This window comes from Saccostrea echinata, unplaced genomic scaffold (genome assembly GCF_033153115.1).
Source record: "Saccostrea echinata isolate AGI-Se365-2 ecotype Australia unplaced genomic scaffold, CSIRO_AGI_Sech_v1 ptg000014l, whole genome shotgun sequence".
NCBI classification, from domain to species: domain Eukaryota; kingdom Metazoa; phylum Mollusca; class Bivalvia; order Ostreida; family Ostreidae; genus Saccostrea; species Saccostrea echinata.
Window position 1 is genome coordinate 29,203 of NW_026889763.1, and position 13,844 is coordinate 43,046.

Consider the following 13,844-nt stretch of genomic DNA (forward strand, 5'->3'; position numbering starts at 1 on the left):
AGATAATATGCTAATTTAATAAAGATGACTTGCACATCAATTTCAAGTTTGTATTTTTTATGAAAGTTATGGTCCTTATATTCTGGAATGTTTTAAGATATTGGTGAAAATCGAGTTTCTTGATGTTTGACCCATTTGATATGAAAGCATCCACAGGTAGTGAATATATATGAGTTAACAATATTTTACAAAGGAATATACATGAAAAAATCTTCTCAAGAACAACAAAGCCAAATTGGGATGTATATTGGGATTACAGACACGACATTCTTTTCTCTTGTACTTCTATTAAACTTAGCTTTGTCACCTGCACCAAAGGCTTAAGGGCAGATGAAAAATGAGATGACGCAAACAAAAAATGGATTCCTGGATTTAGATATATTTTTAAGCACCGAGGGAGAACATGTTTGTTAATCATATTTTAAAATGAAATTGAAAAGAAATTGAGAAATTCTAGAGAATCATTTTTTTTTTAATATTTGGACTAACCCAATCAAAATAAAACTGATCCCGATCAAAATTAACACAGAATGAATAAAATACTAATTTATTGCCTCTTTCATGTAGCTACAATGAAGAAATCTACTTGATTGTCAAGCTCAATAATCTTTGACCCTTTTTACACCTAATAAGATTAGTGTTGCTGGGGAAATGTTATTTATTTCCATTAATTGTACTTTCATGGTTGGAGTCGGTTAAATTTTGATCGAGTTTGGTCAAAGTTTAAATGATTAATTTATTTAAAATTTGGCTATTTCGTTTCAATTTCTTTTATAAATATGATTAACAGACATGTTTTCCCCAGTTACATGTATGACTGGTTTTCAAAAGATTTTTATCCACAAGTTTAAAAAATATTCACAAATAACATGTTTTATTTTCATACATATTTTTTCCATTTTCTTTGGAAAAATATCAAAAAAATCATATAAAAAATTAAGAGCTAAAATCGGCCTTTCAATGCTGAAACCTTTGTTTAAAAAGGTTGACTAATAGATCTATAAAATTAAAATTTGGTGTGGCATTCCTCCTTAAGTTCTTTAAATAGACACCAAGGTCAATGACCTTGTGACCTTGACTGTGATCTATATGCGAGTTTTCTCGAAATTTGTTAGCGCAGGGAACATCGTAACCAAAAGCGTGGTGACATTAAATCTCAGTCGTCAGTTTGTCAGTCCATCACAAAAATTTAAACCTTGCCCATAACTTCTGAATTACTGGAATTATGAGTTTCATATTTCACAGGTTTGTTCCTCGTGACAAGACATTTCTTTAGGTACCACCAATTTTGAACTTGACCATAGAGTTTGACCCACTTTTTACGCATACATCTTTAATTTTCACTTTGGCCATAACTTTTGAGTGGTAAATACTATCTTTTTAATATTTCACCTAGGTTTTTTTTTGTGGCAATACCTTTCATTTGATAGCAACAACTTTGACAATGACTTGGGAGATTTCCATCTCATGGAAAAAAACTTTGGCCATAACTTTAAAACGGAAAGAATTAGAGCTTTCATACTTCACATATGTAATCCTTGTGAAAAGTCCTTTCATTGGAGAACTCTGACTTCTGATCTTGACCTTGGAGTTTGGCCCACTTTTTATAAAAATTAACCTTGGCTATAACTTTTGAAGAGTTATGGCTTGGGATTTCATACTTCACACATGTAATGTTACAAGACCTTTCATTAGATAGCAAGCACTTAAACCCTTTGACCTTGGAGTTTGACCCACTTTAAAAAAACACTTGAATGGTAAGAGCCAGGGCTTTCATACGTCACACATTTATTCCTTGTGACAACACATTTCATTGGATAACAAGATTTTTGACCTTCTGTATTTGACCTACTTAAAAAAAAAACTTGACCTTAACTTTTAATATGAAGGGTTAAGCTTTCATACTTTACATATCTATTCCTTGTTATCTTTTTAAGCACGCACCTGCTATTTTAATATGACGTGACATAAAAACCACACAGATCCACCACTCTGTCCACACAGGAAATACCCATAATGACAAGAATAATAATTTTCGTAATGAGGGTAATCGTCTTCATAAATCCAGGCTTGTACAAATTGTATGTTTGTAAACATGATTTTTTGAATTGTAGATCCAAATAATTGAAATTTGTAGTGATATCAGTTTCATTTTCTTCATATAGATATGTCAAACATCCAAATGTGTAGTTCCGAATATAAAACTGTTGACATTAAGTATATAATTATAACGAATGTGTATATCTTTCATGTTGTAAACTTGTTTTACGGAATATATATTTTCGCGCTGTGATGAAAACGCAGGTAATTCACAACTCTTCAATTTTCAAGTCTACACGATAATCGAATTTTGATTATGAGTACCTTTCATATATTAGCTGCAGAACTGTAGCTCTCTGCTTGAGAAAATTCGGATAGATAAAGCAGAGAGCTACAGATCCAAGCGTTGTAAAAACCTTCGATTTACGCCGACGATTTTTTGTCGCTACTTTAGGTATTTATTTCGTGTAGATTAATCTTTCTCATGCTTCTAGAATGGTATCCTATAACAGTCCACGTATTTTAACTCTTATATTTGACCTTTGTTTACCTTTTAACGGTCCGAAACAGTCCTGTATATAGTTTTGTAATGTCGGTTAAAGAGTTCCATTTCGACGTCCGTAACCACAAACAGCCATTTGTTAGCGTTGAGAGGTAAGTAATTAAATGATCAGGAATTGAAGTTGAATGTATGAATAATTATTAAATACCATTTAAAATTATTTCCAAAGCTTGGGGAAGTATAAAATACACAAAAAAATACCCATAATGAGCGACGAAAAAAGGTCGGCGTAAATCGAAGGTTTTAACAACGCTTGGATCTGTAGCTCTCTGCTCTATCTGTCCGAATTTTCTCAAGCAGAGAGCTACAGTTCTGCAGCTATTCATATATATATATATATATATATATATATATATATATATATATATATATATATATATATATATATATATTAAATACTTCGGCTATAAGTGATATTTATGGGAAAGTTAAACATCGAAATAAAGATGTTATCTCTTTAAACCAGAATGCTGATGCATTTAATCTTATATCTTTTTCCTACTCCTCTAGGTTTATTAATAATATCAGTTAGGTTTTTTGAACTATTACTGTTTCGAGATCAAGCTATGATAACTTCTTATTTTAAGGACTGGAAATCTTTCGACCGGAAGTAAATTTTACAAGGATATTTGACCTTACTATAGACAGTAGCAGTCTGAATAATATATCTAAAAATATTTCAAATTCTCTTTCTATAACAGATATTTATTGGAGATTAAAATACTCAAATTTACGTTGTTTTTCTCATATTAGCGGAAGTTGCCGTTTTTGTTTCCGGTGGGAGTGATCGACATATTTCGAAACAGCAAATAAGATGCAAAACTGTTATGCCATAAGGGATTCAAAAAAGAAAAGTTGAAATTTTCGATTTATTTGATCACTTCCTATGACGACCGGAAGTGACAGCTGTAATCCAATTGGATTTGCCCACTCATCAATATCTAGTATTCCTTTAAGTTTGGTGTCTTCTTCTCTTTCCGTTTTCGAGATCTCGATATGATAACTTCTCATTTTGAGGACAAAAAATCACGCGACCGGAAGTGAGTTTTGCAAAGATATTGGATGATACTGTAGACATAAGCAGTCTGATTAACTTCTTCAAAAATCATTTCAAATACTTTATCTATAAAAAGTATTTATGGGAAAGAAAAATACTCAAATCATATAGGTTTTCTCTTATAACTGTAAGTTGTCGTTTTTGTTTCCGGTAGGACTCATATGGTTCAAAACTACAAATATGATGCTAAAAAGTAATGCAAAAAAAGTTGCATAAAAGGAAAGTTGAAATTTTCGATTTCTTTTATCATTTCCTGTGGCGACCGGAAGTGACGGTGGACAATCTTATAACAATCTTATAACAAGGAATTCCCCAACTTATCAAGATCTATTATTTCATAAGTTTGGTGTCTTAATCTCTTACCGTTTTTGAGATCTAGCTGTGATAACTTCTCATTTTGAGGACAGGAAATCACGCGACCGGAAGTGAATTTCATAAAGATATTGGAAGTTACTGTAGACATTAGCAGTTTATATAACATATCCAAAAATCATTACAAATGGTTTATGTATAAAAGATATTTATAGGAAAGAAAAATGCTCAAACTATGCAGTTTTTCTCTTATAACCGGAAGTTGTCGTTTTTGTTTCCGGTGAGACTGCTACATTTCAAAACTACAAAGAAGATGCTTTAATTTGATGCAAAATAAGTTTCATAAAAGAAAAATTGATTTTTTTAATTTCTTTGATCACTTCCTGTGACGACCGGAAGTGACGGCGAACAATCTTATCCAAATTGTTTTTGCATACTCATCAAGATCTATCTCTCCTTTAAGTTTGGTGTCTTTATCTCTTACCGTTTACGAGATCTAGCTATAATAACTTCTCATTTTGAGGACAGGAAACCAGGCGACCGGAAGTAAATTTTACAAGGATATTTGACGTTACTGTAGACATTTGCAGTCTGAATAACATATCTAGAAACCATTTCAAATACATTACGCATAAAAAATATTTATGGGAGAGAAAAATACTGAAAATATGCAGTTCTTCTCTTATAACCGGAAGTTGTCGTTTTTGTTTCCAGTGAGACTGATATATTTCGAAACTACAAACAAGATGCTATAATGTGATGCAAAAAAGTTTCAAAAAATAAAAAGTTGAAATTTTCGATTTCTTTGATCACTTCCTGTGACGACCGGAAGTGACGGCGCACGATGTTAACCCGATTGGTTTTGCCTAATTATCAAGATCTATTACTCATATAAGTTTGGTGTCTTCATCTTTTACCGTTTATGAGATATGACTCGGACAAAACTTTTTTGAAAAAAGCGGAAATCGGACATAACTGACGACCGGAAGTGAATTTTGAAAAAATGAAAAAAACGCCTGAGCGTATTTTCATTCTCTATCATCCCTGAAAATTTCAGGAAAATCCGTCCAGCCATCTCTGAGAAATCCGATTTACAAGAAAAGGGGAAAAAAAAAATAATAATAAAAAGAAACAGTAGAATCACTATAAGGTCTTCCGTCTGAAACGGAAGACCTTAATAATAGAAAACAGACGGAAAACAATAAGGTCTTCCGAAGGAAGTCGGAAGACCTTAATAATAATAAGAAACAGAGTAAAAACAATATGTTCCCAAACTTCGTTTTGGGAACATAATTAAGATAAGAATAAATGATTTAATTGAATGATCCGGTATGATTTAAAAAATAATTTTCCGTAAATCATTGTGTCAGCAAAATGAATATAGAACGACAATGTTATGTGTATGAGCACTAATAGTTAGAATATTCCAACTGTGTCTCGGGACAGGCCCTCACCACAGTTAGAATACGTCCCATATACTTGCAATGTAGCAAATCGGAGTGGATCCACTCCGAAATGATTCTGAAGAATACAAAATGAGTTGCACTGAAAATAACTACCAAATTAATCATAACAAACCTTTTTGAGATTTTATATGCCTTTTAACCTAAAAATTAATCCATATATATACGAAAATTCAACTCATTTTCTCAACGTTTTTTCCTCGCTTCAAATTTAACGCCATGTTGACATTCGGAACTCTCTGGATTCTTCATAGAAAATGCACAGAGTTCGAGTTATCGCCCGTGTTTATTTTGCTACATTGCGAATACACGGAAAGAATTCTATCGTTAAACCGGGTCCGTAGGACAATATCATTTTAACGATAGAACATTCTATCTAGAGCACTAATAGCTGCTTCCTTGGCTACATAATTAGGTTACATAATTGTAAACAAACACAAAACCCGGGTATATGTGAAACGCAGTTAAATGCAGTTAAAGAGTGATTTATTTTTTGCTAACTTTTTTTTTTAATTTAATATAGTGTATGCTTCAACAATAAACGACGAAAAGATGTTTTGTTTACGAACGCAGGTCGCTGGTTCACACGCAATGGATCTCTTGTAATTTCGGCCACAATAATGTAATAAGTATATCACCAACATGACCAACATAGATAAGATGAAATTATTTGAAAGATCCGATTTGACTAAAAAAAAAAAAACAATTAGCCGTACATAGTTGAGTTTGCAAAAATAGATTTAGAATGGCAATGCCTGTTTAGTGTATGGCCACTGATCACTGGATCTAGGTCACGCGTGATCGGGGGATGGCCGGTTACGTAATTATAAACAAAAACAACCCCCGAGACGTATTGAAAATGTGTGACTCAATTATTTGGAATGAAACCACAGAACACGTAAAAACTTATTTTAAAGTAGTATTAGTATTTATTTTGGATAGGTTTATCATTTATAGCACGTTTATTTCAGTTATGCGCATAAAGATTTCACCTTCACTTGTCTAATGAAACTAGTTACCTGTATATGGGTCAAGCTTCTAGCTCATTTATTAAAAAAGACTCGAACAAAATAACAAGTTCACGAGATCAATAATATGTTAAAGAACAACTTTTTTAGCGACAGCTATATCGAAATATTTACCGTTTTTGAGTTATAAAACGAAAACTTTCAAGGACCCTAGATCCCTAATTTAAGGGACCAGCCCCTTTTTGGAGGTGCCAAATGAAAGACCTTAAAATTGTGCACAATTTTTATTCAACATGTCTTAACAAAATATTTTTAGTTTAAAAGATACATAGGCAAATATGTGTAAATTTTCGCGCTTTTAGGCGTTCTAATTTTTGACCCCTATCTAGCGCCATTTTGAACACAGAAATCAAAAAACAAAAATAGATGTGCACAACTTCAATGCTTCTATTATTTAAATTCGGTAGAATTTCTACTCCAGCTTTTGTAGTCTCGGTGCCTTTATCCGGAAATGAAGAGTCCTCAATTTTCATTTAAAGGGAGATAACTCAAAAGCGGAAGTGGATTTTTGACACGTTTGACAACATTCTGATAGAGTTTTGTAACGTCTATAAACCCTGCAAATTTGAGCAAAATCCGTTGAGAAATGAGCGAGATATGAGGCCTCAAAGTTGGCGTCTAGAAAGGAGAAGAAAAAAAAAGAATAATAATCTTAACCATCAGAATCAGTAGAAGGTCTTCCGTTGTGACGGAAGACCTTAATCATTTTAAATTACAAAATGACATTGAAAATAAAGAACTAATTGAGTATAGTGAAGGTCCAATGTATACACATGCAGTGCCCGCGGGGGTTGGACAGAGAACAGGTGTTTAAACAAAAGGTGTTTATTACCAACTGGACCAGGTGTCATCAGCTGTGTATATAATGCATGTATACACACAGGGGTGGATGCCTATCCGAGTAAATACCAACAGAGCTGGCTGATGTGTAAATAATATTCTCATTTCTCACAATACTCCCTCAACAAGGGGCCACATATGCAACATGCACATATTATTAATTTTTATGAAACTTTCCATTTTTAATAGACCTGTGTTCAAATAATTTCATTCTTGCATAATACTAATTGCGTCTAATATCAGTGAATACTTTTTTCTATTCATACATGCAAAAACAAGGAAAAAAAAGAATCAACAACAACAACAACAAAGTACATGAAAAATTAAGTAAATTTCATATTTAAATACAGACATAATCAAGCAAAACAAAATAAATAAATATTATAGAAACTAGAGCGAGCTCGTTGCAAAGCAACGAATAGGTCTTCCGTTGGAGCTGCGGAAGGAAGAAGTGACCTTGAGTCAAGATTCTAAAGTTATACATGTAAGCAATCTTGTAAGGGGAAGCAACTTACAATATTTCGCTAGGAAAAACTGTAAAGGAATGTACGTGACCTTGAACATTCCAACTGACAAGCCATGTCACACTCTCGTCATAAAACCCAATCTGTGTGTTACCGACTTGAAAAGTTCACAGTGACACGCCATGTTCTTTTAGTCCATACATACAGTCAAAACATCTTATCCTTAGTGACCTTGAACTTGAGTCAAGGCCATGTCACACTCTGCATGATACCAGCAATGTTTCACTAGTACAAATACGGTAGCGAAATTACAGTTTCTCTGTCAGTGACCTTGACTCGACCAAATGACCTTGCATCAAGACCATAACACACACTGGTTAAGAGCAATCCCAGTCTGAGTTTCTGAATGGATAAGTTCAGCCATGTTTTTTCAGACCATACAGCGAGTCGGAATAATTTGTTAGGATCAACACAATGATTTAAAAATTCATTGAGAATGTTTTATGCTCAGTTTGGATAAGTAGTAAAACGTGGAGATCGGTCCTTTGGATGAGACCGTATAAGGTCTCGTGTCGGGGTAAGTGCTAGCATGAGTGATCTCATGCTATAAATTTTGAATTTACCGGGTGGCAGTAAATACAAAATTTACAACATGACATGTAAATTTTGTATTTACTGACAACAGGTAAGTTCAAAATTTACAACATGACAGATCCATGGCACTTGATTCTACCTCTGATTTCAAAAGATTTGCACTGTTCCTAATTTGTATATATTGTTTGAATGGTCTTTTAAGCTTGAATGTTGCACAGGTGCTTGTGGACAGGAACCCCCCCCCCCCCCCAATATACACCCAATACACACCCCGGGGTCCAAGAATATTTTTATTCGTCTTTTTCCATAAATTAATCTTTTAGTATACATTTACAATGTATTCTATATGAAAAATCAAAAATTACCGTAGAATTAACGTTTTATTCAAAAATCATACCCGCGGTATTATGAAATAGAGAAGGTAAGTCACTTCCATTTATTTTGTTAACACTGGACCTCTCTTGGATATCGGGCCTAAAATATCATATACCTACCACATGTCATCAAAATATGTTATTATATCTTGTTTCGGTAGATATTTTTTGTCTTTAATCGTGCTATTTAATTGCCTATGCATTCCACAATAATCCGAGTATTCATCGTCAAACGTAAGAAATGTAAGATTTGGAAATATCAAAGTAGAAATTATACGGAAGTGATGCAGAAACAACACCTAGCGGGTAACTCTCGAGTTCCGAGTGTTACAGAATTAAAGGGAAAAGCCAGAGGTCTACGGAAAAGTTCGGGAAAAATTTTGATAAAGAAGTCTAAATCGGTTCATTAGAATTTTAAATTTTGCTGCAGATTTTCCAGATGAGTTAGGGTAGTCATCAATATTCTTTTTAAAGGATTTTATTACTCAAACCAAATAGCGTTTTAAAAACGCTTTCTAACTGCATTTAACCAGTTTGTACAATTTCCCCGTTGTTCTTCATACTCACATATGTTTATAACATGTCCACTGAATGTAATTATTTGTATTGAGCAAATTACACCAATAATTCAGAATTCGAAGTTTTCTTTGAACATACATTGGGCATCTACCAAATTCGAAATAAACCATTAAGTTATTTGTAGATTTTCGAAGCGACATAATTTTCTTCAAAAAGTTAATATGTACTTGCTCAACATGTGGGGCTTTATGAAATCCCCACATCTCACATCCATAATGAAGAACAGAACCTACATATGTATCAAATAAAGAGAGTGTAGTATCCACATTTAGATTATTCTCTTTCACTCTTTTCCACAAAGAAAAAGTACATTTTTCGTTTACATTTCACCTGTGGAATGCTGATCATTTTCTCCGATTTCCATCCCTTATTGCTCAAAGGCCGTAAGTACCATGTACATTATAAAATGTATAAATTTTCAGCCATTCACCATTTATATCCTATCAAAATTTTAATTCCATCTATTTTGTTAACATTAAATTCTGGAAATATAGTCAAAAATCAGGAATGAAAATAATAAATGTTAAAAGTGAAATTTATTAATTGTCGAAAGTGCAATGCAAAATTCCGGAAATCAAATGCAAAAACCGAAAATGGTAACTCCCCTCACCCAAAGAAACTATTAGTAAACACTTCGACGCTCAATTGACCATTCCAATGAACACATTAAATCGTTACATTTTTTAAGTTTTAAAATAAAATAAAAGACCTTAAAAAGTTTATAAAATAGGAAAGCTTAGTCACAGATATTAATCGTTGCAGACCTTGTTTTTCATTCATTTGACGATTCGCGAATAACAAATGTCGCGTATGATTATTGGTTTACATTAAAATAGGTTGTGGATATCTCTCGGAATTCAACACGAGCCCTCACCTATATGTATACGTACCTGAACAAACCAACCGATTGACATTTTCGGCTCTAAAGAAAAACATTGTATTCTTTAAGGGGGGGGGGGGGGGTACGTATCGTAATGAGAGGAAATTTGATCACCTGTCAGTCCATTAAACATGAAAGATTATTTTGGAATATTTGTATACAACTGCGTGGCTTTCTTAGAACCAAATTAGTATTTGTTAGATAAATTAAATAATTATTTAAATTAGATGTTTAAGATTTGTGACATATTTGTAAGAACCACTTTATTTACCAAACAAAGTTTCACCCTTATATGGACGCCGTGATATATTTGATAGGCTGTTTAATTACTATTCGGATATATTGCCATTCAAAGGACCAACACATTTTTTTTTTAATTTGGATAAAAAGTCCGACAATTTTCAACCACGTTTGCTATAATTTTACCGAATCGGATCTTTTTTCCGTATAGTCGAAATGCATGGACGCAGGATAAAAAACCGTATGCTGATCAATCAAAACATCATTGCGATTGTGTATTTAATTTATGGAGATATGTTTTTTTCTGTTTTTCCTTATCTGTGAATTACCCGTTTGCTTTGTACACAAGCATGTATATTCTGAAAGCTCAGGATGTATTTACTTTGGGCGCTCTTCCATGTAAAACTGCATGTACTTACAAGCATGTATCCGTAAAATCGTGTATTGGGATATTCTGTTTATTCGACGAAATAAAAGAAATGCATAAGTATATCATTCTGTACAATACAATTGTAAGTTTGGTAGCAAATAATGCAAACTCAAAAGTGATTAATTTAATTTTCGATTTTCCCGAGAATTGAAAACGTCACCTCCACTTACAATTATTATGCATGTGTACATGCAGTTTAAAACATGAGACAGAAAAATAAATTGTTGCAAACCTAGTGGTTAAGTCGGCAATTAAAATGCATAAAACTTAAAATGAATAAATACACAGGCGGATAAGATAATGATAAAAATAAGCGTGAGATAGAGTGAAATTAAATAATATTTAAGATTTGAAATGATTTCAAACACATGTACAATTTTCCATTAATCGCTATGAGTACACATTGCATTAAATTTTTAACACCGATATGACCGCGGCTCGCTAATCTCTGCGGCCATGTGTGAACGACGAGTGGGTTACAAATTTTGAAGTTAAACACAGAGACAGAGCGGAATATAAACTGTCTGCTGTAAGAAGGCGTGAATTATTGTTTGTTTAAAAGTATTATTTTATGTATATAGTTTATTTTATATTAAATGAAAAATTAAATGAAGAAACAAGAGACTGATAGTAAAAATTATACTTTACACAAGTATCACTAAATACAATTCTTTGCCGTAGCACCTTTTCAATTACAATTGAAATAGAATACTATAACACGGGATAGAGAAAAATTTTTTTTAATCGTATTGTTGTGTCAACAGTGACCAGGTCGATGAAAGCGATTAAAATTCGTAAAGATTAAATCAAAGATGAGATTAAGTTATCTTAAAGATTCGATATAAATAAAAAAAAACATAATGTTTCATTAATCGTTGTTTCTACACAATGGATTTGTCTTCTCAGATGTTTGTTTTGTTTACATGGCTTATGACCGCAGGTGGCTGGTACACTGGTGACCTCGGCAACGTGGGATCGCGGGTTGTGTTACATAACCATAACATCGAGGTGAACATGGATCGAGAACGTAAACTGGTAAAATGCGTACAGTTAATGTTCATTAATTATTCGATGCTTAAAGTTTAATATAAGTAATATTAAACTTTAAGCATTGAATAATAAATAGATACATTTAATTCCTTCCTTTATTTGAAGACGTGTTCCCTTAAAATTTAAATTAAAAAAGAAAAGAAAGTTGTAAAAAATAATTTATGAGTGAACCACAGAACACGTTTAAAACCTTATTTAGAAGAAAATTAGCATAAAATACAGTAGGGTATATAATTTATTGCAAGTTTGTTAAAGTTATACACATGAAGAGTTCTGATTTACTTGCCGATTGAAAACGCTTACCTGTTTATGGGACCTGCTTTTTACCTACATATTACGACATATTACGCAATACTCGAACAAAACAACATTTGTATGAGATTAATAAGGTGTTAAAGAACAACTTTAATTCCGAAAGCCATATCGAAATATTTACCGTTTCTGAGTTATAAAGCGAAGACTTTCAAGGGCTCTAGATCCCTAATTATAGGGGCCAGCCCCTTTTAAATGATATCAAATGAAAGCTCTTGCTATTATGCACAACTTTTATTGTACATGTTTTAACAAAATATTTTTAGTTTTAAAGATATAAAGGAAAATATGTCAAAATTTTTGCTCTTTTCCGTGTTCTAACTGTTGACCCCCCTCTAGCGCCATTTTTAATGCAAAAATCAAAAAACAAAAACCGATGTGCACAACTTCAATGCTTCTTCTTTTCAATTTCAAAGGGTTTTGTGCTCCAATTATTACAGTTTCAGAGCCTTTGTCTGGAAACCAGAGGCATAAAAATTTCAATCAAAGGGGAATAACTCGTGAACAGAAGGTAATTTCCGAATTGTATTACAATATTCTGAGAGTGTTTAGTAAAGTCTAAAAGCTCTGAAAATTTGAACAAAATCCGTGCAGAAATGAGGAAGATATGAAGCTTCAAAGTTGGCGTCTAGGGAAAAAAAAAAAAGAATAATAAGAATAATCTTAACCATCAGAATCAGTAGAAGGTCTTCCGTTGGAAACGGAAGACCTTAATAATCTTAACCATCAGAATCAGTAGAAGGTCTTCCGTTGGAAACGGAAGACCTTAATAAAGAAATGAAATAAAGAAAAAAAATAACAAAAAAAAAAAAATTAAATACTAGTAAATAAACAACTTAAAAAGTAAAATAAATAAATAAATGTATAAATAAGTGAATAAAGAAATAAATTTTATATCAGAATTTCCCAAGATACAAGCAAATGGAATTTTCACTGTGCTGTTTATCAAGCATATTGAGTCTCTTGGCTTATGCAGAAATGTACTTAGGGGATAGATATACTATCTCATTGTCTTTATGTAATAGTAAAACATATATTTCACAAATATTTCCAAATTCTGCAACATAATTTTCGATATAAAATTCCCATTTGGAAGGGTACAAAACCAGTGTGGACACAAGGAGTCAATGAAGCCCTGAAATATGTTGATTTATAATATTTTTATAATGTCAATCCGGAGAGCGTTAATTATCTCCGAATCAGCTGAAATAGATACGTGAAAATGCTATAACATTTAAGATATTTTTATTTCCACGTTTTCAATTGAATATCAGGAAATTGTGTTCAAAATTACATATATATTTTTACGACTAACCGATTACAGATTTTCTGACAGATTACCATCTTTCTGAGTAACCTAAAGTCTGTCTAAAGTGCAAAGTACATGTACTAATTACAAAAGTTCGTACAACAGAAGAACAATAATACATTTTTTTTTTTTTTTTTACAAAAAAATGATCTCGCTCTAGAGCCATATAGCTAAGTGAGGTTACAACATTCCATAGAAAGTCTATATTCAAATCTAGATTATATTTACTAATAGAAATAATAAGTACTGTAGAATCCAAATCTTCCATTTATACAATATATCCCATGCAGCATCAAAAACGGTAATTCGT